Source organism: Giraffa tippelskirchi, chromosome 5 (assembly GCF_054371585.1).
Source record: "Giraffa tippelskirchi isolate mGirTip1 chromosome 5, T2T-mGirTip1v1.2.pri, whole genome shotgun sequence".
Classification (NCBI taxonomy): Eukaryota; Metazoa; Chordata; class Mammalia; order Artiodactyla; family Giraffidae; genus Giraffa; species Giraffa tippelskirchi.
In genome coordinates, this window is record NC_137279.1 from 180461994 (window position 1) to 180488337 (window position 26344).

General features: G+C 43.3%; 1 long non-coding RNA gene across 1 annotated transcript; it reads left to right on the plus strand.

Moving 5' to 3' along the window:
• Window positions 1–5326: 5326 nt before the first annotated feature.
• LOC145506755 (uncharacterized) lies at window positions 5327–24639 on the plus strand. The gene is made up of 6 exons (XR_014054309.1): window positions 5327–6129; window positions 9085–9164; window positions 10111–10285; window positions 19172–19211; window positions 19506–19697; window positions 23778–24639. It is a non-coding gene; the product is annotated as an uncharacterized LOC145506755 (long non-coding RNA).
• The last annotated feature ends 1705 nt before the right edge of the window (window positions 24640–26344 follow it).

Sequence of the window (26344 nt, forward strand, 5' to 3'; positions counted from 1 at the left end):
GAAGAAATCTCTAGTCTTTCCCATTCTGTTGTTTTCCTTTATTTCTTTGCACTGATCACTGAGGAAGGCTTTCTTATCTTGCCTTGCTTTTCTTTGGAACTCTGCATTCAAATGGATATATCTTTCCTTTTCTCCTCTGCTTTTCACTTCTCTTCTTTTCACAGCTATTTGTAAGGCCTCCTCAGACAGCTGTTTTGCATTTCTCTTTCTTGGGGGTGGGCTTGACCCCTGTTTCCTGTACAATGTCACGAACCTCTGTCCATAGTTCATCAGGCACTTTATCAGATCTAATCCCTTGACTCTTTCTCACTTCCACTGTATAGTTGTAAGGGATTTGATTTAGGTCATACCTGAGTGGTCTAGTGGTTTTTCTCTATTTTAAGTATGAATTTGGCAATAAGGAGTTCATGATCTGAGCCACAGTCAATTCCTCATCTTGTTTCTGCTGACTGTATAGAGCTTCTCCATCTTTGGCTGCAAAGAATATAATCAATCTGATTTCAGTATTGACCAGCTGGTGATATCCGTGTGTAGAGTCTTCTCGTGTTGTTGGAAGAGGGTGTTTGCTATGACCAGTGCGTTCTCTTGGCAAACCTCTATTAGCCTTTGCCCTGCTTCATTCTGTACTCCAAGGCCAAATTTGCCTGTTATTCCAGGTGTTCCTTGACTTCCACTTTTGCATTCCAGTCCCCTATAATGAAAAGGGTATCTTTTGGGTGTTGGTTCTAGAAGGTCTTGTAGGTCTTCATAGGTTCAACTTCAGCTTCTTCAGCATTGCTGCTTGGGACATAGACTTGGATTACCGTGATATTGAATGGTTTCCCTTGGAAACAAACAGATCATTCTGTCGTTCTTGAGATTGCATCCAAGTACTGCATTTTTGACTCTTGACTAAGACGGCTGCTCCATTTCTTCTAATGGATTCCTGCCCACAGTAGTAGATACAATGGTCATCTGAGTTAAATTCACCCATTCTATGGGGTCACACACAGTCAGACACGACTGAAGTGACTTAGCAGCAGCAGTAGCAGCCGGTGCATTTTAGTTCACTGATTCCTAAAATGTCGACGTTCACTCTTGCCATCTCCTGTTTGACCACTTCCAATTTGCCTTGATTTATGGACCTAACTTTCCAGGTTCCTATACAATATTACTCTTTACAGCATTGGACCTTGCTTCTATCACCAGTCACATCCACACCTGGGTGTTGTTTTTGCTTTGGCTCTGTCTCTTCATTCTTTCTGGAGTTACTTCACTGTCTCCAGTAGCATCTTGGGCACCTACCGACTTGGAGAGTTCATCTTTCAGTGTCCTATCTTTTTGCCTTTTCATACGGTTCATGGGGTTCTCAAGGCAAGAATACTGAAGTGGTTTCCCATTCCCTTCTCCAGTGGACCACGTTTTGTCAGAACTCTCCATCATGACCCGTCTGTCTTGGGTGGCCCTACACGGTATGGCGAGTTAGACAAAGCTGTGGTTCTTGTGATCAGATTGGTTAGTTTTCTGTGATTGTGGTTTTCATTCTGTTTGCCCTCTGATGGAGAAGGATAAGAGGCTTATGGAAGCTTCCTGATGGGAGAGACTGAGGGGAAAACTGGGTCTTGTTCTGATGGGCGGGGCCGTGCTCAGTAAATCTTTAATCTAATTTTCTGTTGGTGGGTGGAGCTGTGTTCCCTCCCTGCTACTTACCTGGGGCCAGACTATGGCAGAAGTAATGAAGATAATGGCGACCTCCTTCAAAAGATCCCATGCATGTACTGCTACACTCACTGCCCCCAACCCTGCAGCAGGCCACCACCAACCCATGCCACCTCTGGAGGCTCTTGGACACTCCCGGGCAAGTCAGGATCAGTCTCTTCTGGGGTCACTGCTCCTTTCTCCTGGGTCCTGGTGCACACGAAGTTCTGTTTGTGCCCTCCAGGAGTCTATTTCCTACTCCTGTATAAGTTCTGGCAGCTCTATGGTGCTGTTAATGGCGACCTCCTCCAAGAGGGCTTATACCATACTCAAGTCAGCTGCACCCAGAGCCTCTGTCCCTGTGGAAGTCCACTACTGACCTGTACCTCCACAGGAGACGCGCAAACACAGTTCTGTCTCAGTCTCTGTGGGGTCCCTGGGTCCTGGTGTGCACAAGGTTGGTTTGAGCCCTCTGAGCATCACTAGCAGGAATGGGGTTTTGTTCTAAACGTGAATTCACCCCTCCTACCATCTTGCTGGGGTTTCTCCTTTGCCCTTGGGCATGAGGTATCTCCTCATGACCGCTCCAGCGCAGCTCCTGACCTTGGACAGGGGGTATCTGCTCACAGCCACTTCCAAAGAAAGGCAATGCCAAAGAATGCTCAAACAACCACACAGTTGCACTCATCTCACACGCTAGTAAAGTAATGCTCAAAATTCTCCAAGGCAGGCTTCAACAGTACGTGAACCGTGAACTTCCAGATGTTCAAGCTGGTTTTAGAAAAGGCAGAGCAACCAGAGATCAAATTGCCAACATCAGCTGGATCATCGAAAAAGCAAGAGAGTTCCAGAAAAACATCTATTTCTGCTTTATTGACTATGCCAAAGCCTTTGTGTGGATCACCACCAACTGGAAAATTCTGAAAGAGATGGGGATACCAGACCACCTGACCTGCCTCTTGAGAAACCTGTATGCAGGTCAGGTAGCAACAGTTAGAACTGGACATGGAACAACAGACTGGTTCCAAATAGGAAAAGGAGTACATCAAGGCTGTATATTGTCACCCTGCTTATTTAACTTATATGCAGAGTACATCATGAGAAACGCTGGGCTGGAAGAAGCACAAGCTGGAATCAAGATTGCCGGGAGAAATATCAATAACCTCAGATATGCAGATAATACCACCCTTATGGCAGAAAGCGAAGAAGAACTAAAGAGCCTCTTGATGAAAGAGGAGAGTGAAAAAGTTGGCTTAAAGCTCAACATTCAGAAAACTAAGATCATAGCATCACGTCCCATCACTTCATGGCAAATAGATGGGGAAGCAATGGAAACAGTGAGAGACTTTATTTTTGGGGGCTCCAAAATCCCTGCAGATGGTGATTGCAGCCATGAAATTAAAAGACGCTTACTCCTTGGAAGGAAAGTTATGACCAACCTAGACAGCATAATAAAAAGCAGAGACATTACTTTGCCAACAAAGGCCCATCTAGTCAAGGCTATGGTTTTTCCAGTAGTCATGTATGGATGTGAGAGTTGGAGTATAAAGAAAGCTGAGTGCCAAAGAATTGATGCTTTCGAACTGTGGTGTTGGAGAAGACTCTTGAGAGTCCCTTGGACTGCAAGGAGATCCAAGCAGTCCATTCTAAAGGAAATCAGTCCCGAGTATTCATTGGAAGGACTGATGTTGAAGCTGAAACTCCAATACTTGGGCCACCTGATGTAAATAACTGACTCGTTTGAAAAGACCCTCATGTGGGGAAAGACTGAAGGCGAGAGGAGAAGGGGACGACAGAGGATGAGATGGTTGGATGGCATCACCAACTCAATGCACATGAGTTTGGGTAGGCTCCAGGAGTTGGTGATGGACAGGGAGGCCTGGCATGCTGCAGTCCATGGGGTCGCAAAGAGTCAGACATGACTGAGCGACTGAATTGAACTGAAACAAGTCTAGTATGATCAGAGCAGACCTTGGACCTGGCATAGGAAAATCAGGTACAAGGTGGTGATGGCATGCTTTCCAAGGACACATGATGTGGAGAGGTAGCACCTACCTATCCTCTCCCTTATTGGACTGTGTTGCTTGAGGTTTGCAAGTCCCCTCCTCTTATCTCCTACTGTCAGTTTATCCTGCAAGCTGGTCCACTTGTCCAGATTCTGCAGCTGAGATTTACACTGGCAGTGGGAAAATATTCCAGAGATCTGAGTGGCTGAAGTGTGTGGTTCCTTCAGCCCTCAGAATGACCTTAACCTGGTCAAGGGCACCCACTCTACTTGCCCTCCTGTCCACCAGCAACACTTTCCCCCCTCTTTGTTGAGATTTGGCAGGCTGTACTCACGTGTACTCAGGCAGTCGCTTTTCCCTGGATTGTTCTCTGGTTCATGCCTCTTGGCAAGTTCCCCCTTTTCCTCAGGGTATGGTTTCACCTTTAACAACTGATGTAAAGGCCCAATCTAAAGTAGGTTCTCCTATTTCACGATGTCCCCAGGGTGTTGCTTCTATTTAACATCAGACTGTCCCATTGAACCTATCTCCCTGGTACCCGAGCTGTGTGGGAGCCTCCAAGGGAAACTGTGACGGGGTGGGGCCATGGGCGGGGCCTGAGGGCTGGTTTCCAGCGGAAGAGCTGGGGAGCAAGATGGCTGCCTCCGGGATGGTTCTGTACTTGGGTGAGCTGGAGTAAGGGCAAGGCGGTGCTCCAACTGAATCCAGCTTGGGGTCGGCATGGACTGTGTGCAGACCCGGGGCCCCACACGGCATGCGGTGGCCCAGGCCGGGGTCTCTTGTAGGGCTTTACCCCCTTAACTTGTTAACAGTGCCTGCGAGCGAATGACTTTGCTGGCCCTAGCTCTTCCCAGAAGGCGAAACGGTAAAGAACCTGCCTGTCAATGCATGTCAAACCTAGACAGCATATTAAAAAGCAGAGACATTACTTTGCTGACAAAGTTCCATCTAGTCAGAGTCAAAGCTGTGGTTTTTCTAGTAATGTGTAGATGTGAGAGTTGGACCATAAAGAAAGCTGAGTGTGGAAGAACTGATGGTTTTGAACTGTGGTGTTGGAGAAGACTCTTGAGAGTCCCTTGGTCAGGAAGGAGATCAAACCAGTCCATCCTAAAGGAAATCAGTCCTGAATATTCATTGGAAGGACTGATGTTGAAGTTCCAATACTTTGGCCATGTGATGCAAAGAATTGACTCACTGGAAAAGACCTTCATGCTGTGTGAAAGGTTGATGGCAGTGGATGAGATGATTGGATGGCATCACTGACTGGATTGACATGAGTTTGAGCAAGCTCTGGGAGTTGGTGATGGACAGGGACGCCTGGCATGCTGCAGTCCATGGGGTCACAAAGAGTCAGACATGACCGAGCAACTGAACTGAACTGCAGGGGTTAGTGAGCTCTTTGATGCTACTGTATGGCAGACAGTGTTGACAAGAGCTGGGCTGAGGGTTTTGAGAAATGACCCATCTACCTAAAGAGGTGAGATCAAGCTTCCTGAGGCCCACAGGCTAAAGCTGGGTTAAAAAGATCAGGAGTTAAACAGGTAGCTAAGATGGGAGAGACTGTTCTTAAATGGAGAGCTGTAAGAGCAAAAGCTGAAAGGAGTGAAGTTGTCTGGCACTTGGGGGCAAGTAGTCTGTGTTGAGGAGAAGGCAATGGCACCCCACTCCAGTACTCTTGCCTGGAAAATCCCATGGACGGAGGAGCCTGGTAGGCTACAGTCCTTGGGGTCGCTAAGAGTCGGACACGACTGAGCGACTTCACTTTCACTTTTCCCTTTCATACACTGGAGAAGGAAATGGCAACCCACTCCAGTATTCTTGCCTGGAGAATCCCAGGGACAGGGGAGCCTGGTGGGCTACTGTCTATGGGGTCTCACAGAGTCGGACACGACTGAAGCGACTTAGCAGCAGCAGCAGCAGCAGTCTGTGTTGGGGAAGCAAGGAGAGAAGAGGCTAGAGAGGTGGGCAGGGCTCAAGTTTAGGTCTTACATGCCATGCTAAGAGTTTGCACTCTGTCCTGTGGTGAGTGGTGAATGTTTGGAGAACATTTGGCAGGGCAGTGATGTAATTAGACTTGCCCTTTCTTGGAATCATTCTAGTGTCTGTGTAGAGAAGAGAAGCTGGAAGCAGTCAGCCCATTTAGGAAGCTGTCAAAATAACCAGGGGCTAGATGTAGGTCTGAAGAGGGATGGGGAGAGGGCTGTCCCTCACAAGTCATTTGTATACCCAAAAGACTGTGGGGACCCTTCCTTCCCCTCCCTGTGGCTGTCTTGCTGGTAGGGTGTTGCAGAAGCCATACCAAGAGTGTGGAGGACATCCGTCCAGAAGGCACTTGGTGTCTTTGTAGGTGGGCTGGGAGAGGAGATGGATGACACACTTCTTCATGCTTCTTTTATTCCTTTTGAAGATATCACAGGTATTCAAATTCCACTGGATGATGAAACAGGTGAGTCTTTCTGGTGTCTCTCATGTTCAGCTGCCTAATGCCAGGAAAAGAAATTGAAAAAAAAATTTTAAGTTGTGTACATTCTGTGTATGGTTGGTATGTATTGGAGTTCAAGAGGATATTTCTCTAGGGCAGGATGACTGTGATTTTGATGATGAAAAGAAATGTTCTGAGGACATCAAGGGCAGAATGGTGGTGTGGTTATGGGCTGAAATTTACAGAGGTTGACAGTTTGTTGGGTTTGAGAAAAGGGTTTCTTTACATTGGAATCATTTGGGGGGTTTGATTTCTGACCCGTTAATATATAAACTGTATAGTAAGAACCAGTAGGAAGATAGTCTTAGAAAAATCTTAGAAGATCTGGGTGTTGTTTCACCCCCCATACCTGTTGACCAGACCTCCCTTCTTAGCAGCTACGTTTTTATTTTATTTATGTATTTTTGGCTGTGCTGGCTCTCTGTTGCTGCCTGGGGGCTACTCTCTAAAGTTGTGGCGCGTGGGTTCTCATTGTGCTGGCATCTCCTGTTGCAGAGCACAGGCTCTAGGGTGCCTGAACTCAGTAAATTTGTGGTTTGAAGGCTCTAGACCATGGGCTCTCTAATTGTGGCTCATGGGCTTAGTTGCTCCGTGGCATGTGGAATCTTCTCGGATCAGGGATCGAACCTGTGTCCCCTGCACTGGCAGGCGGATTCTTAACCACTGGACCACCAGGGAAGTCCAGCTTTGCTTTTAAATAGCAGAGGGCAGTGGGCAATCTAAGCCTTGACAGTGGAGCCTTGGCCTCTGCTTACCTGGGTGAGTTTTCCTTCATTCGGTGTCACAGTTACATGCACATTTCTATTTGACTCTTGGCTGTTATTTCTAAGATAGGAGTTTCAGACCCAGCCCTTGCCACTAACTTTGTGTGACACATATATGCTTTGAGCCTTCATTGCTTCAATGCTTAAATGAAAGGATAAGATCAACTCTTTGGTCCTTCTCCGTCTGAGTTCTATAAATTAGTAAGTCCTATTGTTCTTGCTCTTCCTCAACTAAAATAACTTTTCCTGAGGACAGCACTGTGCCTTAATAGTCACCTAACCCAGTAGTGAAGTTGGAGCTCTGTACATAGTTGATGCTGAATTAGAATGAATAACTCACAGATCAATAACTTTTCTATGTTCCATAAGTCTTGTATACAAAGATTACCAAATACTTGAAAAGTTACTTATGGCTTCAATTCTGTAGTGGTGAAATTGAATGCCACAAAGTTTAAAAACTTAGTTCACTATTTAGTATGTTTATTTAAAACAAAATGACTTCACTATTTCTGGAAGCATTGTTGAATACACCAAGAAAAATGTAAAAATTAGATTTTCGCTTTTTGAATGGCATCTGGAAATGGCATGTTTCCTCCCATTACCCACATGTTAACCACCCAATTCTGCTATTATAAAAAAGCACCAAGGGTTTGATTTTGCTGAATCTGAGTTGGCAGAGGTAAGCAATTTTCCCTGGTTAGTATTTGACTAGTGTTGCTGTTGTCATTGGTTACAAAAGGTGCCACTCTCTGTTTTCTGGGCCTGCCATGCAAATTACTACAAATTTTGAGGCTTCAAAACCAGAAATTTATTCTCATAGCTTGGAAGCTATAAGTCTGAAATCAAGGTATTGGCAGGGCCATGTCCTTCTGAAGAATCTTTCCTTGACTCTTCTTAGGAGCCCTTGGCAGTTTTTGGCTGATAACAGCCACACTTCAGTCTCTGTCCCTGTCTCCACACGGCCCTTTCCACTGCGTGTATCTCTCTGCGTCTTCTCTTCTTATAAGGACATTAGTTATTGAAATTAGGATCCACCCTAATTCAGTATGATCTCAACTAATTACATTTACAAAGCCTCTGTTTCTAAATGGGATCACATCCTGAGGTTTGGATAGACCTGAAATTTGGGGGGACCTATCCAATCCCCTACAGTGTCTTGGTGATGACAGTTGCAAGGAGATAGGACGTTCTGGTTGAAGGAAAGCCCACCAGGCCTGGCTCAGAGTTCCCCTCGTGTAGTCAGAATGTGAAAGACAAGGTCCTGCAGAGCCCCGAGCTTATACAGAGTTCCTGTGTATATTCTTGTCTCCATAACCCAAGCACATGTCTTTATACCACCATCTCTAACAAGCAGTTAGTACATGCTCTTTGTTAAATACATGCTCTTTTGTTAAATACTACAATCTAAGCAGTAGGAAGGAAAGCAGCATCTTTCTTTCCAGCACTTGTGGTACTGAGATTTTATTTGAGTGCTAACTATACCCTGAGAAAACCAAAATTGAAAAAGACACATGTATCCCAGTTTTCATTGCAGCACTATTTATAATAGCTAGAACATGGAAGCAATGTAGATGTCTGTTGACAGATAAATGGATAAAGAAGTTGTGGTACATATACACAGTGAAATATTAGCCATGAAAAGGAACGCATCTGAGTCAGTTCTAATGAGGTGGATGAACCTAGAGCCTATTATACAGAGCAAAGTAAGTCAGAAAGAGAAAGATAAATATTGTATACTAATGCATATATATATAGAATCTAAAAAGATGGTACCAATGAATTTATTTGCAAGGCAGCAGTGGAGAAACAGACATAGAAACAGACGGGGTGAGGGCAGGAGAGGGTGAGATGTATGGCGAGAGTAATATGGAAACTTACATTGCTATATGTAAAATAGATGGCCAATGGGAATTTGGTGTGTGTCTCAGGGAGCTCAAACAGGGGCTCTCTATCAACCTGGAGGGGTGGGATGGGAAAGGAGATGGGAGGGAGGTTTAAGAAGGCAGGGACCTATGTACACCTATGGCTGATTCATGTTGATGTTTGACAGAAAACAACAAAATTCTGTAAAGCAATTGTCCTTCAATTAAAAAATAAATTAATTAAAAAAAAGTTGAACTGCAGACATCAACTTTTTCCTGTATTCTTTTGGCAGATGCAAAGGAGCTATCAACAACGTGGTATGGCTGAGAATCTTTGCTTTTCACTGAAGCTGTTATCTGGCGCTACTTCACGGTACATGGGACCCTGATGCACAAATTATGTTTCCAATTTCCACGGTTTCAAAGTCATAGAGGAAGCAAAAATTGCCATTATTTGGAAGTATTCACTAGGAACTGGCTACTTTTAAAATTAATTATTATTCAGAAATCCTCTCCATTTAACGTTTGTGTAAAATACCAACCATGTTTATTGGCCAGTCTCTCCCTGACTTTTAAAAAAAACATTTATTTGTTTGGCTGCACCGGGTCTTAGTTGCAGCATTTGGGATCTTCAGTCTTCATCAAGGTATGTGGGATATGTTAGTTGTAGCATGTAGGATCTAGTTCCCTGACCAGGGATCTAATCCAGGCCCTTTGGACTGGGAACGTGGAGTCCCAGCCACTAGACCATCAGGGAAGTCGTCTCCCTGACGTTTTTATATCTATATCAGTGGTCAGAAAACTACAGTTGATGGACCAAATCTGTTCTGCAGCCTGTTTTTTGTGTGGCCTATGAGCTAAATGGTTTGTGTACTTTTAAAGGGTTGTGGGGGGAAAAAAAAAGAAGAGGAGGAACATGCAGCAGAGACTGTATGTGTCCCACAACACCTAACATATTTACTATCCAGCCCTTTACAGAAAGTTGGCCAGCCGGTAGCCTAGGGCAGTACACTGCAAATAGAGCGTACACTGATTGCAAGGTAAAATGGTGAATCTTGTGTAAAAGGCAAGGTTTCACTCAGAGTATGGACGGGATTGTGGGAAATTGATGTAGTTGTGTCTGGTCAAACAAGTGAGGCTTTTTTAAGCGATTGGAAAGTGATGGCCTCATCAAGTTAAACCAACTAACAACTGAGAAAGAGAAAACCTACAAAGATGATGGCAGGCTGGGTACTTCAAAAGAAAGTGGTTTGAATTCCTATTGCTGAATTACCACAAATTTGTTGACTTAAAAACAATACCGATGTATGATCTTACAGTTCTGGAGGTCCAAAGTCCAAAGTGGGTCTCACTGAGCGAAAATGAAGATTTTGGCAGAGCTGTGTTCTTCCAGAGGCTCCTGGGGAGAATCTGTTTCTTGCCCTTTTCCCAGCTCCTGGAGACTGGCTGTACTCCTTGGCCCTTGACTCCTTCTATCAAGCTGGCAATGGCAGGGTGAGTTTTTATCACAATGCGTCTCTCTGAAACTAACTCCTCTGTCTTCCCCTTCATATTTAGAGGATCCTGGTGATTACATTGGGCCCATCTGAATAAACCAGGATATATCCTTATTTTAAGGTCAGCTGACTAGCAACCTTAATTCCTTCTTGCCATGTCACATAACATATTCATAGGTTCTGAAGGCTTCCCCAGTGGCTCAGTGGTAAAGAATCCACCTGCAATGCAGGAGACACGGGTTCAATCTCTGGGTCAGGAAGATCCCCTGTAGGAGGAAATGGCAACCCACTCTGGTATTCTTGCCTGAAAAATCCCATGGACAGAGGAGCCTGGTGGGCTATAGTTGAAAGAGTCGCAAGAGTCAGATGCGACTGAGCACACGAACACACACCCACACAGGTTCTAGGAGTAGGTGGACATCTTGGGCACGCCATTATTTGCCTGCCATAAAACCCTTAAATGTTTTTCCAATCTTCATGAATAAATGTGAAGTAAGGATGTTATTTCACGCTGCCATTCAATTTTTTTCTTAATCGCTGGAAATAAAATTAGTACTTTATTCATCTCAGTTTCTGAGAACAAAGACATAGCTATAATTATAACCTAAATCTTATTAAAGTAAGGGATCCTTTTTTCCTTTTTTTTTTTTTTCAGTTTTCATGAAAAGGCCCCAAACAAACCTTTTTGAAAAAGCTATTTGCTTACCTTTTCCTGGTATCAGTTATTCTTGGATAATGAAATATTCGTAAACATCATTCTATGTTCTATGTCATTCTTTAATCAAACACGCCCCTCAACAGTCAGCAGGGCTGTTTTTTTCCAGTTCAGTACTGATCTTATCTTTTTAAGGTGGACTCGGGTACTTGGAAACTGCACTTACCCTTTTAATTTCAGAGTCCTGAGCTTAGATCCAAAGATTATGTCAGCACAGACCTTTCTGTTGTTGGTGGTGAAAGAAAGGAAGTGCATGGTATCTCAGGGGCTTTCTATGGTGAGCTTTGTGCTTAGCTTGCTGCTGGGGGTTGTGGGCTCCCAACTTAGGATAAGTGAGTCTTGGTCTACTTAGAAGTTAATGGAAGGCTGCCAGGTCTTCTTCTTTCAACCTAGCAAGGTTTAAGCAGCTGAGTTGTAATGCACTTTTTTTTTAGAATGAATCTGAACTCTTTGGGCAGACAGTCGTGTCACATTGGCCAAACCAGAGAGAGTTAAGGAAGGCTCTTCCAGACCAGGTATGTTGGGGCAACCACAGATTCCCCATCATGTCCTGAACTGTGGCCTCTTTTGCATTCTTATCCCTGTCTTACTTCCTGCTGTGGTGGTGACATTTACATGAGTAGAGTGCGGTGTATTTTAGAGAAGAGAATGTAGTACCTGCATGGAAATAAAGAGTTTGAGATTCTCAGCATAGCTAGAGGCCTCATTCCTTTGAAGGTCTTGCTTCAGGACATAGACTGTGTCCTTTCAGCCTTGAAAGGGGCTGGGGCTTCCTCCTGATTCTCACCCACCTCTGCTAAGAGCTGAACTGGAAGGCCTGACATTTCCCAGTGACAGTTTTCATCGCCCTGGGGAGCTCCTAAGACATCCCATCTTCCTACTCCTGCCCTAGTTTCAGGAAGATCCCATCCCCAGGTCCAGGGTTCCCCCTGCCTCAGTGCTTTCTTCTGCTTCTCAACACACTTCCCGACCCTGGCTGCTCAGAATGATTCAGGGGCTCCTCCTCCTGTGTCCACGCTTTGCACGGTGGTGTCACTCTGAGCTGCCTCCCTCGCCTCCTCTCTCCACACTGTCCCTGTGTATTTTGCTACTTTTCTTCCTTGTCTGAGATTCTTGCAGCCACTCAGTGTGCCCATGATTTCTTTATCTCTAGTCCTCGCCCTGACCTCTCTCTCGAGTTTCACATATTTCTGCCTGAATATTTCACAGTCCTGATAAATGAACAAAGTACACCTCGAATGGATTTCCTCTTTCCTTCACTCTGGTCTCCCCTGTGCCCGATTTTAGCTAATTTTGCCGTCTTCTGGTCAAACCAGAAATTTCAGTTTATTATAATTCATACTTGATGCATTGCCATATTCTGCTTATTTTAAGTTTCTCTGAATCTTCCCTCCCTTGTTTGTTCCTACTGCCTGTGTGTTGCTACTCTCTTGGTTTAGCCCCCATCGTCTGTCCTCTGATTAATGCTAGTAGCTTCCTAACTGGTCTCTCTGTCACAGGCTTGCTTCCTCCTGATCTGAGTAGCCAGGTAGGGCTTTCTAAAGCATGAGTCTGAGGATAAGTGCTCTCCATAAGCATTCTAAGGACTCCCTCATCTAGAGGATTGAGTCTGGGCTCCATCAGAGGCACAGAGGGACACTCCATGATCTGACTCTGCTCATCTCTTCACATTGTAGCCTCATTTTATATTCTAGGAAACAAGTCTGTAGTTACCTACAGATCTCTTGTATGTGGGTTGTTTTTTTTTTCTGTTCATAATTTGGCCACACTGTGCAGCTCGTAGGATCTTAGTTCCCTGATCAGGAATTTAACCAGTGCCCTTGGCAGTGAAAGTGTAGAATCTTAACCACTGGACCACCAGGGAATTCTCAAATCTCTTGTGTTTCGCTGTAAGCAGTTCCTTTGCCTAAAAGGACCTTTCCAGTGTAATCTGGCTAACTCCTATTCACCTTTCACAGCCCCCTTCTGGGTTTGCATGACCTCTAGGCTTCCATGGAGCCCTCTATGCTAGCATTTACTGCATTGTTTTGACATAGTTTTATTTAGCAAATTTTAAATTTTGCTTACTCTATGCCAGGCACTAATGGCTTTACATATATTTAATCCTATTGGCAATCCTTTGAGATAAGTGCTATTATTATCCCAAAGTTGGGTGACAAAACTAGGGCACAGTGAGGTCAGATAACTTGTGGATGTCACACAGCTCACAAGTGGCGGGGCTGTGGTTTGAACCAAGGGTGTGTGACTCGGATCTGTGTGCTCTCACAGTGGTGGCCGCTCTTCCCTTGCTGGGCAGGCAGTTCTCCAAGGGCAGACAGTGACAGTGACAGTGTTAGTCGCTCAGTCCTGTTTGATTCTTTGCGACCCCATGGACTGTGGCCCACAAGGCTCCTCTGTCTAGGGGATTTCCCAGGCAAGAATATGGGAGCGGGTTGCCATTTCCTTCTCCAGGAATCAAAGCCAGGTCTGCATTGCAGGCAGATTCTTTATCATCTGAGCCACCCAGGGAAGCCCTATCTTATTTGATAAACTGGGGCTGGGCCTGAGCATTCATATCTATATGTTGACCTAATCCACACTAAAGAGGTCAGACAGACAGACTTATATAATCATAGTACAGCTATCAAAATCAGGAAATTTAACATCAGTACAAGACTGTTAACTAACCTTCAGTTCATATTCAAATATCATCCCTTATCTCAATATTGTTCTTTATACTAATTTTAACAATTTTTCTTCCCTGACCAAGGTTCATACATTGCATTTAGTGGGCAAGTCATTTTACTTGGAACAGTTTCCCAATTACTTTTTTTTTTTTTAAGATTTATTTATTTATTTTTGTGTGCACTAAGGCTTCACTGCTGTGTGCAGGCCTTCTCTCGTTGCGGCAAGCAGGGGCTCCTCTGCATTGTGGTACAAGGGCTTTTCACTGCAGTGGCTTCTCTTGTTGCAGAGCACAGGCTTTATGCACACAGGCTTCAGTAGTTATGGTGCACAGGCTTGGCTGGTCTACAGCATGTGGAGTTTTCCCGGACCAGGGATTGAACCCGTGTCTCCTGCGTTGGCACGTAGATTCTTATCCACTGTACCACGAGGGAAGTCTTTTATTGTCTTTCTTGATCTTGACATCTTTGAAGAAACAGGCCAGTTGTTTCTAAGATTGTTTCTCAGTTTGTCTTTGCCTGGTACTTCCTCATGATTAGATTTAGATTATGTGTTTTGGCAGGAATCCTGAAGAAGAACATTGTTTACTTGTTAGTGCATCATATAAGGAAGTACTTAAAGTTGGTTCCAGTGTTTGTGATGTTAACTTTGACCACATGGTTAAAGAGATCTCTGACAGGTTTCTCCCCTGAAAAGGTACTATTTTTAGGGTTATAAATTAAAAGCTTAAATTTTTCTCCTTACTATATCTCCAGCCCATTTCCCAGAGGTAACTATATTGACAGTTGTGCATTGCCTATTTGGTTAAATATTCATAATTACACTTTTTACCCATAATCCTTTTTTGTTTGTTTCAACCTAGGTTTTTTTTTTTTAATGCTTATCATAATTGCATACAGTTTAAAGATAAACTGTTCCATGGAGTTTGTTACAAAACACGACATTCTTCTGCTCCCCCATTATCATAGTTTTTCTGCCCTGCCAGAGGCAACATTCTTTTCCTTTAGGCGATTATTTTGACTTTTGTTGCTGTAGCTCTGAAAAATACATTCATGTTACTGCTACTTGATCTTTCTCAGGTTTTGGCTGATTTAGGTCAGTTTTTCTGGGAAACAGACTCCTAGAGAGTTGGATACAGGAAGTTTATTGGATTGTGATCTCAGGAATAACTCCTGTAAGAGAAGGAGAGGAGCAGATTGGGCAGAGAGAGTAACTGAGTGGCCTTGCAGTTACACAGAGTGAGACTGATCCCAGGGGGAGTTTGGGAGCTTGGATACCCCTTCAGAATGACCAGTTTTGAATTGAGGCCAAGAGCCAGCCTGTTGTACCTCACATGGACCAATCATTCGTTCTGGCTAATTCTCAGGAGCAGTGAAGCTGCTCTTTTTGGCCAAAGGCATTTCCTGGGTGGGATTTGTCCTGGGGCTGGTAGCATACAACACTCCTGGGAGGCGAGAGAATGAGGGTCTTGGTCTTGGAAAGAATCTGTGGATTTAAACATCCACTGCAATCCACCCCTTGAGCCACTCAGATCTGCTTACCTCACCTGGAAACGGCTTCTCTGGGACTCTGGTTGCTCTCTTTTTCTGGGGGAATTTCCAGAGGAATGTTAGTGGAATGAACTAATCACATTGCTGCTGTTGGTCTCAGAACCACAAATGATACTCGTCATCTCCTTTACTTTATTCCAGATTCCTCTCACCTTAATCTCAGCTGGCTTCTCTGCTTGTCTACATGGCTTCCCTGACGAGGTGACGTAGACCTTTATCCAAGGGGATCTGAGCCTTTCCCAGGCCATGTGTGCCCATCCAGGTTGGGCAGGAGAGTACAAGAGGCCCCATGGGTCCCCTCAACATATTCTGACCTGGCTTATTGTAAAACCTGCCTCCTGAAGACCACGGTCAAGTATCCTGCCAGGATGATGATGACTCTTCTTACTGGGTTGTCTCCTGGCACAAGGAGGCTGATCATGGAGCAGTGTAGTGTAATGGGATTCTAGTTGTCTCCACTAGCGAAGGTATGCCCCCTGGGAGCCAGGATCTCTAGCCCCATAGAGCCCTGAGTTTCAGGGATGGAAAGTAGGAGTGATGGTAACCAGGGCCGCTCCAGCTGCTGCTTCTTGGTTCCTGGACCCCCACTTGATAATGATCACTGATTTGGGGCTGTCCTCGTGGGATATCATGTCTGATATCCTAACACTGTCCTTCATAGAAGCCTTTCTCTCCCTGAGCCAGAATCACGCATTGTGTTTGTTGTGTCTGTTTAGTCTCCTTTAATCTGGAATTGCTCCTCGGCCTTTGTCTTTTATGACACTGCCGTTTTTGAAGACTCCAGGACAGTTGTTTTACAGACTGTTCCTCTGAAAAACAGAAATCCGAGTTTCTTTCCTCATGATTCGATTCAGGCTGTTTTTGGTATTCTTTGCAGTACTCCAGAAGTGGCATGTCTGTCCCGGTGTCACTAATGTTAGCTTTTCCATTATTGGTGAGGATTACTTGGTTAAGGTTGTGTCCACCAGTTTTTCCTACTCACTAGGTACTTTCATTCCCCTTTGTAATTGATAAGTGACTTTTAGGGAGACACTGTAAGACTTTTCACCTGGTAACTTTCAGTGTCCTTTTCATGATTCTAGATTAAGTCAATTAGTACCTTGATGGTAATTTTCTAGCTATTGCACTATCTACGTTTTTAAAAACTTAGCTTTTCTACATTTATTGTAGTTTGCATTCTGCTATGAAAAAGAGTTTTCTTCCTCCCCCTTTGTTCTATATTAGCAGCTCAGGTGTTATTGTGGACTCATGAGTCTTTTTATTCAATGTATTCTCCTCCTTTACAATTACTCACTTGTCAGTTGCTCAGACAGTCCTAAGGCTGGCCATCAGGACCCCCCTCAAGCCTGCTTCTATATCCATCTGACATTCACCATTTTTTTGGAACATTTCCTTACTTTCTGGTATTAATATAATAATAAGATCTGGACTTATCTTGTACTCTCTCTGCTCTCACCCTGGAATCAGCCATTTCTCTTCAGAAGTTCCTGTTCCTTTTAGTAGGAAATAATAATTAGAAATCAATATCTGGATCCTGGCTAGGTACACTGCTTTGGGGTGGTGTTCACTCGAGGCTCTTTCAGCAGCAGGAAGTATGTATGTGTGTATCTTTAAATTATGAATTCATACTGATACTCTAATTTCTGTTTAATACTACATATTTATATCTCCTTTCTCCCACAGTCAGAGCCTTGACTCCCAATATCAGTGTAGTCACTTATCTGCTCAATACTACAATACAAGATAGTTTCAGAATTGTTACAGCTATACCACTACCAACAAATAATTTTTTTGCAGTTCTTTTTCTTTCTTTTTTTTTATCGGAGTGTAGTTGCTTTACAATGTCAATGTTAGTTTCTACTGTACAGCAAAGAAACGTATACAGCTATATGTATACATATTTCCCCCCTTTTTTGAATTTCCTTCCTGTTTAGGTCACACAGAGCATTGAGTAAAGTTCCCTGCGTTATACAGTAGAGCAGTCCTTTTTCTTTAGTCTCTAAAGAGTCCAAATACCGTGCTCAAATATTCTTAGATTCCTATTTTTCCTTCTCTGTAGTTAAGTTGTCCATTTAACTTAAGTTCTCATTTGTTTCTCTTTGTATTCTGTTTTAGGGGTTCTACTCCCAGTCTTATTGATTTAGCTTTATTTTTTGAATAAACACTGACAGGCTTCAAAAGTCAATACTACACCAAGAGGGACACATGGAATGTGTCACTCCCTCCCCTCTCCTTCTGCCCCTGTTCCCACCCACCTCTATGAGTAACCAATTTCATTAGTTCCTGGTTAATCCTCCTTTTGCTTCCTTTTGCAAAAATGAACAGATACAGAAATATTTCCTTCATTCTTTCACAACATCTAGCATATTGTATATTCTCTTTTACACTTTGCTTTTTTCAATAAACAACATATCCTGGAAATCACTCCATATCAGTCCATAGAGATCTCGTGTTCTAGTTCAAAATAGGTCATAGGGTAGACATACCATAGTTTAGTCAACAAGATTCTTTTGCATGGGCGTTTAAGTTGTTTGCTTTATATTGCAGTTACAGATAATGCTACACTGTGTATATGGATTTCATATTGTTGGAGGTATATCTACCTCCAACATGAATGGAGGGTCATTCATAGAAGCAGGATAACAGGGTGAAAGGATAAATGCACAGCTCATCTTGTTAGATATTGCCAAATTCTCCTCCAAAGAGGTGTCATTTTGTATTCCCTCCAGAAATGTATGGGACTGGCCTGTTTCTCTAGCTTCACTCATAGATTATGTTTTTAAGTTTTTGAATGTTTGCCAGTCTGGTAGGTGAGAAATGGAGTCTCACAGTATTTTTAATTTGCATTTTCCTTACTATGGTTGTTGAAGAATATCTTTTTATGTATTTAATGACTTAAAAAATCATTTTTTGAGAATGGTTCTTTGTTATATGTCTTTTGTCACTTTTTCTATTAAGTTTATCTTTTTTTTCCTTGTTTTTTTTTTTTGCCATTATAAGTATTGCTGAAATGAGCATCCTCTTCACATATAATTAAATATAACTTTTTTGTTATATATTCTCTACATATATATAATATGTAAAATTCAAAATTTATATACATTTACTTGCATTTGTGCACATATTTCTATAGGCCTGATTGATTCTTAGGTAAAAGGAAATGCCCTTACCCATCTGCCTTTTTCTTTTTTTCATCTGCCTTTTTCTAGATGACAGATTTTTGACAGTTTTACTTGTTAAAACTATTTCAAAATATGCCAATGTGTTCAGCTTTAGGTAGCATACACTATAGATTAGGACCTGGTGAACTTGAGGACTGAAAGGATTTCTTGGCCTGCCTGTCTGGAAAGTTTAGTGGTCCCTTGTAGACCTTTTGAAATCTGTGATTATTGGTTGAGTGTGGGCTTTATTACGGCATACTGTCTCCAGGGTACACACTGCTGCCTCGGGGTTGACAGCACTGCACATGTACAAAGCTAGAGGACCGATCACAGAGGCCAGGAATTCAGATATCACTCCAGACCCTAAGCCTACTTTGAGGTGTATTTCCATTCCAGTGAGTTCGACTGCTGCTGCTTTGAGTACATTCAGCAGCAGAAACATGTCCTCCGCAGGCTTGTACACATCGCTAAAGGCGCTGTGGCCCACAAGCCTGTGGAGCTGGTGTGGTGAATCTTTCTCTTTTTCCTTCCAATTTTCTAGAGTTCTTCATATATTAGTGGTATTAGATATTCTGTGATATATATTGCCGATGAATATTTCTCCTGATTTGTCATTTTTTGTTGTTTTAACTTTGCTTGTGATGTTTTTTACCATGCAAAAGTTGTTGAATTTTTTTTTAATTGCACTTGGGATTTTGAATCATAGTTGGAAAGTCTTAACTTATACAGAGGTTATAGAAGAATCCAACCTGTGTTGTCCTCTAGTATTGGTAATTAATTATTTTTCTTCACAGTTAGATGTCTGACCCATTTGGAGTTTATTCTTGCAGTGAGGTAAGTTGTGAACCCAAATATTTGTTCGTTTGTCCCAGCACCATTTTGGAAAATGTCCCTTTTTGCCCCAACAATTTTAAGATGCCAGCTTTTATGACATGCTGAATTTCTATATGTACCTTGGTCTGTTTCTGGACTATTCTCTTCCCTTGGTCTGTTTAGTCTCTCTGTGTGCCGTCCCACTAGCAAACATTTACTTCAAATGAAGGTAATATATACTTTCTTAGATTCTGAGAGCTGGAGGTTTAACTATCCAGTTAGATATTTTTAATCAGGCGCCTTTTCCTTTCTCAGCCCCAGAGAATTTCCACTGCCTGTGCACGCACGAGAAGGGCTTTGGCTTCAAGGGCAGCAGCTTCCACCGCATCATCCCCCAGTTCATGTGCCAGGGCGGTGATTTCACCAACCACAACGGCACCGGGGGCAAGTCCATCTACGGGAAGAAGTTTGACGATGAAAACTTTATCCTCAAACACACGGGACCAGGTGGGATCCGATTGGTGGATGATGGTCAGTGGGCTGGGCTGGGGCAGGATGACTACGCAGGGGTGGGTAACAGGCTGCGGTTCTGGTCTCCTCCAGACCCCCACCCAGGGAACAGAGGAGAGGCGTTTGGCCTGGCTAGAACTTTAGGCTTATAATGGGTTGTTTTTTCACTTTGACATACTCATTCTTGCCTCCTTTTATGGGAAAGAGGCATATAGCCTGGTCCTGCTGCTACAGTGGTGTGTTGTTGTTTTAATTTTTTATTTTATGTAATTTCAAATTTGCAGAAACTTTACAAGAACAGAACAAGCAGCCACCACCTATAAACCTTTATATGCCTTTCATCCACATTTCCCAGTTGCTTACCACTTATATTTAGCAGTTGTTTACTGGTGACCTTTGTCCCCCACTTATTCTAGTCTGGGCTTACTAGTTGTGGCATGCGGGTCTAGTTGCTTTGTAGCGTGTGGGATCTTCCCCACACGCCCTGCACTGGCCAGCAGATTCTTAACCACTGGAACACCAGGGAAGTCCATACACTTATTCTTTACTTAATGGTTCTTAACCCATTAGCCTCGTGCCCACCTTTTAGAAGATACTTTACTATGTGCTGAAGTGAAAGTCACAGTTATTATAATATATCCTGCCAGTACATAATTTTAAAAAAAATAGTATTATAACAAAAAGAAAGTATTTAGAATAAAATAATATGCATTTCAGTATTTAGATGCTTGGACACAACTGCATAGATGGAATATTTAAACATGTGCACTTCTGCCTGGAGCAGGTTGACTGACTTGACACTGATGTGTTATGTCTCCAGAGTCACGATAATGTGATTTTCTGAAACAGTGAAAAATCTCTTGGTAAGATTCTAAACAGGGCTTCCCAGGTGGCTCAGAGGCAAAGAATCAGCGTGCCAAGCAATTCGATCCCTAACCCAGGAAGATCCCCTGGAGAAGAAGATGGCAACTCACTTCAGGAATCTTGCCTGGGAAATCCATGGACAGAGGAGCTTGTCAGGGTATAGTCCATGGGGTTGCAAAGAGTCAGACATGACTTAACGATTAAACAACGAAGTTTCTGAACAGAAAGAAATTGAATATTCCCTAAGTTTACATGGTAGGTCCCTTTCTGAAAAAAATTTGAGGCAAACAATAAATCTTTGGCTTTATTGCTGCTAAGTCACCTCAGTCGTGTCCGACTCTGTGCAACCCCATAGACGGCAGCCCACCAGGCTCCGCCGTCCCTGGGATTCTCCAGGCAAGAGTACTGGAGTGGGGTGCCATTGCCTTCTCCTTGGCTTTATTAGGTTGGCCAAAAAGTAAAATGGGGTTAGCTTCTAGGTTCAGGTCATTATAAACAGATTTTTGTCATCTGTCTGAATGCTTGTCCGGGCAGAAAGTCTAAGAGTTTTAGAATAAGGCTTCATTAGGTGGAACATCGCAGGGCATCCCTGCTCCCTCAGTGTTCAGTTCAGTTCAATCGCTCAGTCGTGTCCAACTCTTGGCGACTCCATGGGCTGCAGCACGCCGGGCTTCCCTGTCTATCACCAACTCCCGGAGTTTACTCAAACTCATGTCCATTGAGTCGGTGATGCCATCCAACCATCTCATCCTCTGTCGTCCCCATCTCCTCCTGCCTTCAATCTTTCCCAGCATCAGGGTCTTTTCAAATGAGTCAGCTCTTCGCATCAGGTGGCCAAAGTATTGGAGTTTCAGCTTCAACATCGGTCAACCAAAACCACACCCTGAACTTTCCAAATAACCTCAAGGGGGCAGCAGCACCCTATTTAGAACCACTGCCCTAGCCAATCCCATCCCATCCCGGCACCTTTCCATCATGTCTGCTGAATTTATCCTGCCCCCATGTAGTGTCCACACCGCTCTCCCCCTGTGTCTTCCCTGGACATCCCAGCAGGGTTGCAGACCTCACGTGCCCAAGCAGCTCTTGCTTCTCACCCCCAAGCGCTTCCTCCCCATCGCCCCTGTTTTCAGTCAACAACGCTGCCATCCACTCGTCTGCTTGGTCAGAAGCTTAGGACTCAGCCTTGCCCCCGCTCTGTCACCTGGATGGCAGGTCCATCTGTCTTCAGTTAGCCTCCAGGTCCAGCCACCGCTCTTCACCTTCTTCCACCTCCACCAGCATCCCCAAGCCCGTCTGCCTCCTTCTGCCCTTGCCTCTTCCCCCTCATGGTCTAGTCTCTGCAGGATGGTCAGAGTGGTCCTTTCTAAGCATACCTCTCATCACATTGCTCTCCTGCTGACAACCCTCCTGTGGTCACCTCTCACTCTTGTAGGATCTGTCCTGCAGGCTGGCTGACCTGGCTCATGGACTGTGCTGCTCACCCTCTGTGCCCCCTCTTGCAGCCTAGCTGTTCCTCAGACACCCAGAGCTCATTCCCCGCAGAGGGGTGGCAGACACTGGCTCCTCTCCTGGGGCTTTCTTCCTCCAGCACCCACAGGTGTCACCCCTCACCTACTCCAGGGGTCACCCATGGGTCATCTAGCCCAAGAAGCCTACCCTGACCTCTCTCTCTAAAATGGGCTTCCCTATTATCTTGCTGTTCTTTTTATTTATTTTTAAAAAATATTTATTTATCTAGTTGTGCTGTGTCTTAGTTGCCACACGGGATCTTCGATCTTCGTTGCAGTGTGCAGGATCTTTAGTTGCAGCATGCAAGATCTTAGTTGCAGCATGTGGGGTCTAGTTCCCTGACTAGGGATCAAATCCAGGCCCCCCTGCATTGGGAGCGTTGAGTCTTAGCCACTAGACTACCAGGAAAGTCCCTCTCTCTTCTTTTTAATCACCTTCTTTTTTTCTTCATGCACTGATTACCTGAAATCATATTATAGATTTACTTTCACTTATTTATTATCTTAATTCTCCTGAGAATGTCAGCCCCATGAGGGCAGGATTTAGTCTGTCTTATTCACCATTGTACTCTGGAACAGCATCTGACACAGAGTAAACCTGCAGTAAATATTTGAATATTTAAATATTTGAAACAGATATTCATGGTGGCGGTTTATTATGTCAGACACCCTAATCAACCCCGGCCTGAAAGTAGAATGGGATATAGTCCCCATTTGAAGGGAGCACACATTCTAGACGCCCAGCCATGAGGGGTGGTGTTTCTTGTCCCTCAGCCCCTGTTAAACCTGGGCCTTTTAGACTAAACTCAGCTGTCAGTTCCTCCAGAAAGCCTTCCATGGTGCTGTCACCAGTGTATGAGTGTCTGTCGGAGGTGACTGTCTTCTGTGCTCTCATTTGCTGAGCAAACATCTCTGCTACTAGGGTTCCCTATTTCAGAGCATGATCATCTCTCTTTTTTTTTTTTTAACAGTTTTATTGAGATAGAATTCACATACCACTCAGTGCACCCATTTAAAGAATGCATTTTGGGAAAATAAATAAATAAAATATACATTTCGGGACTTCCCTGGTGGTCCAGTGGTTAAGATACCATGCTCCTAACATAAGGGGTGCGGGTTGATCCTTGGTTGGGGATCTAAGATCTCGCATGCCATGTGGTGTAGTCAAAAAAATAAATAAAGTATATTTCAGTGGTTTTTAATGAATTCACCAAGTTATGCAGACATCACCACATATAATTTTAGAATATTGTCATCATCCCCTCAAAAGAAGCCCCACACTCTTTAGCTGTCCTTCCCCAAGCCCATTGTACCCCAGCCCTAGGCAAATTCGAATCTACTTTCTTTCTTTCATGGATTTGCCTATTCTGGACATTTAATATAAATAGAATCATACAATATGTAGACTTTTGTGACTGGCTTTTTTCACTTAGCATAATGTTTCTAAAAATGTTCATCTACAATATAGTGTACATTAGTGTGTAAGTCTTTTTTATTGTCAGTTAATATTCTACTGTATAGATATATCAGTTTATTTATTCATAAGTTGATGGACATTTGGGTTGTTTCTGTTTTTTGGCTATTATGCTGCTGTGAACATTCATATACAAGTTTTCGTGTGGACATTTGTTTTCACTTCTCTTGGGTATATACCTAGAATTGAAATTGCTGAAACATTTGATAACTCTATTTTTAATATTATAAGGAACTGCCAGACTATCTTCCAAAGTGGCTGTACCATTTTGCATTCCCATCAGCAGTCTCTGAGGATTCCAGTTTCTCTACATCCTCTCCAACATTTGGTATTATCTGGCTTTTTTATTATAGTTTTCCTAGTGATGTACAGTGGTATCTCATTGTGATTTTGATTTGTATTTGCCTGATGCTTAATGATATGAAGCATCTTTTCATGTAGTGGTTGGCCATTTGTATATATTTGGGGAAAGGTTTGTTCAGATTCCATTTTTAATTGGGTCATTTGTCTTTTTATTATTGAATTATAAGAGTTCTTTAAATAGTCTGGCTATAGGTCCCTTATCAGATATGTGATCTGCAAATATTTTATCTCATTCTGTGTATTGTCTTTTCACTTCCTTTATGGTGTTCTTTGAAGCAAAAAAGTTTTAAATTTTGAAGAAGTCCAGTTTATCTGGGGTTTTTTTTGGTTGGGGAGGGGGAGTCACTCTACTTTTGGTATTGTATCTAAGGTTTTACCTAACCTAAGCATGAAGAGTTACTTCCATATTTTCTTCTAAGAGTATTATGGCTTTAACAAAGACCTAGGTCTTTGATGCATTTTGTATTAATTTTGGGGTATAGTGTGAGAGGATGGGTCCATTTTCATTCTTTTGTATGTGGACATTCAGTTGTTTCATCACTGTTTGTTGAAAAAGCTGTTCTATTCCTGTTTAATTATCTTGGCGTCCTTGTTGAAAATCAGTAGACCATAAATGTAAGGGTTTATTTCTGGACTTTAATTCTGTTCCCTTCATCTGTATATCTGTCCTGTGCCGGTACCACACTGTTATGTCTTCTGTAGCTCCATAGTAAAATTTGAATTCAAGAAATGTGAGTCATCATACTTTATTTCTCTTTCTCAAGGTTATTTTGGCTATTCTGGGGCTCTGGCATTTACATGTGAATTTTGGGATAAGCTTATTAATTTCTATGAAAAGGCCAGCTAAGATTTTGGTACAGATTACAATGAATATGCAAATCAATTTCAGAAGTGTTACCATCTTAACAATATTAAGTCTTACAATCCATGAACATATGATGTCTTTCCATTCGTCTAGGTCTTTTTTAGTTTCTTTCAGTACTGCAAATTTGTTCAGTAGTTATCAGGGTATACATTTTATACTTCTTTTGAATTTATTCCTAAGTATTTTATTCTTTTTGATGCTAATGTAAGTGAAATTTTCTTAATTTCATTTTCAAATTATTCATTGCTAGCATATAGAAATACAATTGATTTTTGTGTATTAATCTTATATCCTGTAACCTTGCTGAATTTGTTTACTAGTTCTAATAATTTTATAGTGTATTCCTTAGGGTTTTCTAAGATTATGTCATGTATAAATAGAGACAGCTTTACATTTTCCTTTCCAATAGGATGCTTTTTTTTTTTGGTTGGGGGAGCTAATTGCCCTGGCTGGAACCTTTAGTACAGTGTTGAATAGAAGTGGCAAGGGTAGACATCTTTGTCTTATTCTTTATCTCAGAGATGAAAATATCTAGTCTTTTACTGTGTGTTTTTTTGTAGAACCCTTATCAGATTGAGGAGGTTCCCTTTTATTCCTGGTTTGTTGGATGTTTTTATTTTGAAAAGGTATTGGATTTTTTTCTGCATCTATTAAGATTATTACACGTTTTTTGTCTTTTATTCTATTGATCGGGTTTTTGGATAGTAAACCAACCTTGCATTCCTGAGATGAATTAATAATTTGTGAGTGACTCTTTTCTGCTAGACTGTGGGCTCCACCCGAACTTGGACCAGTGTCCCCAGGGTTCAATAGGTGTCTTGTTATGAAGTAATAAGTATTTGTTGAATGAATTAATGAGAGAACAAACCAGTATAAAATGATTTAAACAACCATGCTTGGCACTTCATTGACTATCAGTTGAGTGGAAGACAAGGCATCCAAGACTCTGTGGGTCCCATAGTCTGAGTCTGCCTGACTGAAATGCTGACAGCGGTGTGCACCGACGCAGTGGGTGACCACCCAGGCCCCTGGTGCACAGCCCTCTGAGAGTGTGGTAACAAGAGTCCTGGGACCTGGAGGCAGAGGCCATGGCGGCTGCTGCTGCTGGGATGGGGTGGGTAGGGCGGGAACCCACTTACTCTCCACCCTCCCTCCCCTGATTCCTCCTCTTCTGTTCGGCCCGCAAAGGCCCAGGGCAGCAAGGACGAGAAGCCCAAGCAGAAGGTGATCATCTCCGGCTGTGGGGAGTACGTGTGAGAGGGGAGCTGTCCACCAGGGGAGCCGATACCCGAGGTGTCCCGTTTGCAGTGAGCAGGGCTTCTCTCCTGGCCCTTCCTCGGGGTCAGCGTGGGGCAGCTCCTCTGCAGGCACAGCCTGCGCCTCCTCTGGCTCTTCCTCAGGTGTGGCCTTGGGCCCGGGGCCGCCCTCCCCACCGTGGATGGCTGTGCATGGTCTTTCCCGGCCTTTGCCGCCAGGGCTTCTCTGGGCCCACCCTATTGTGGATCCTGGATGTATTTTCTGGTAAAAGAAATCCTAGTTCTTACACTGCTGCCATGCAGCCAGGTCCTAG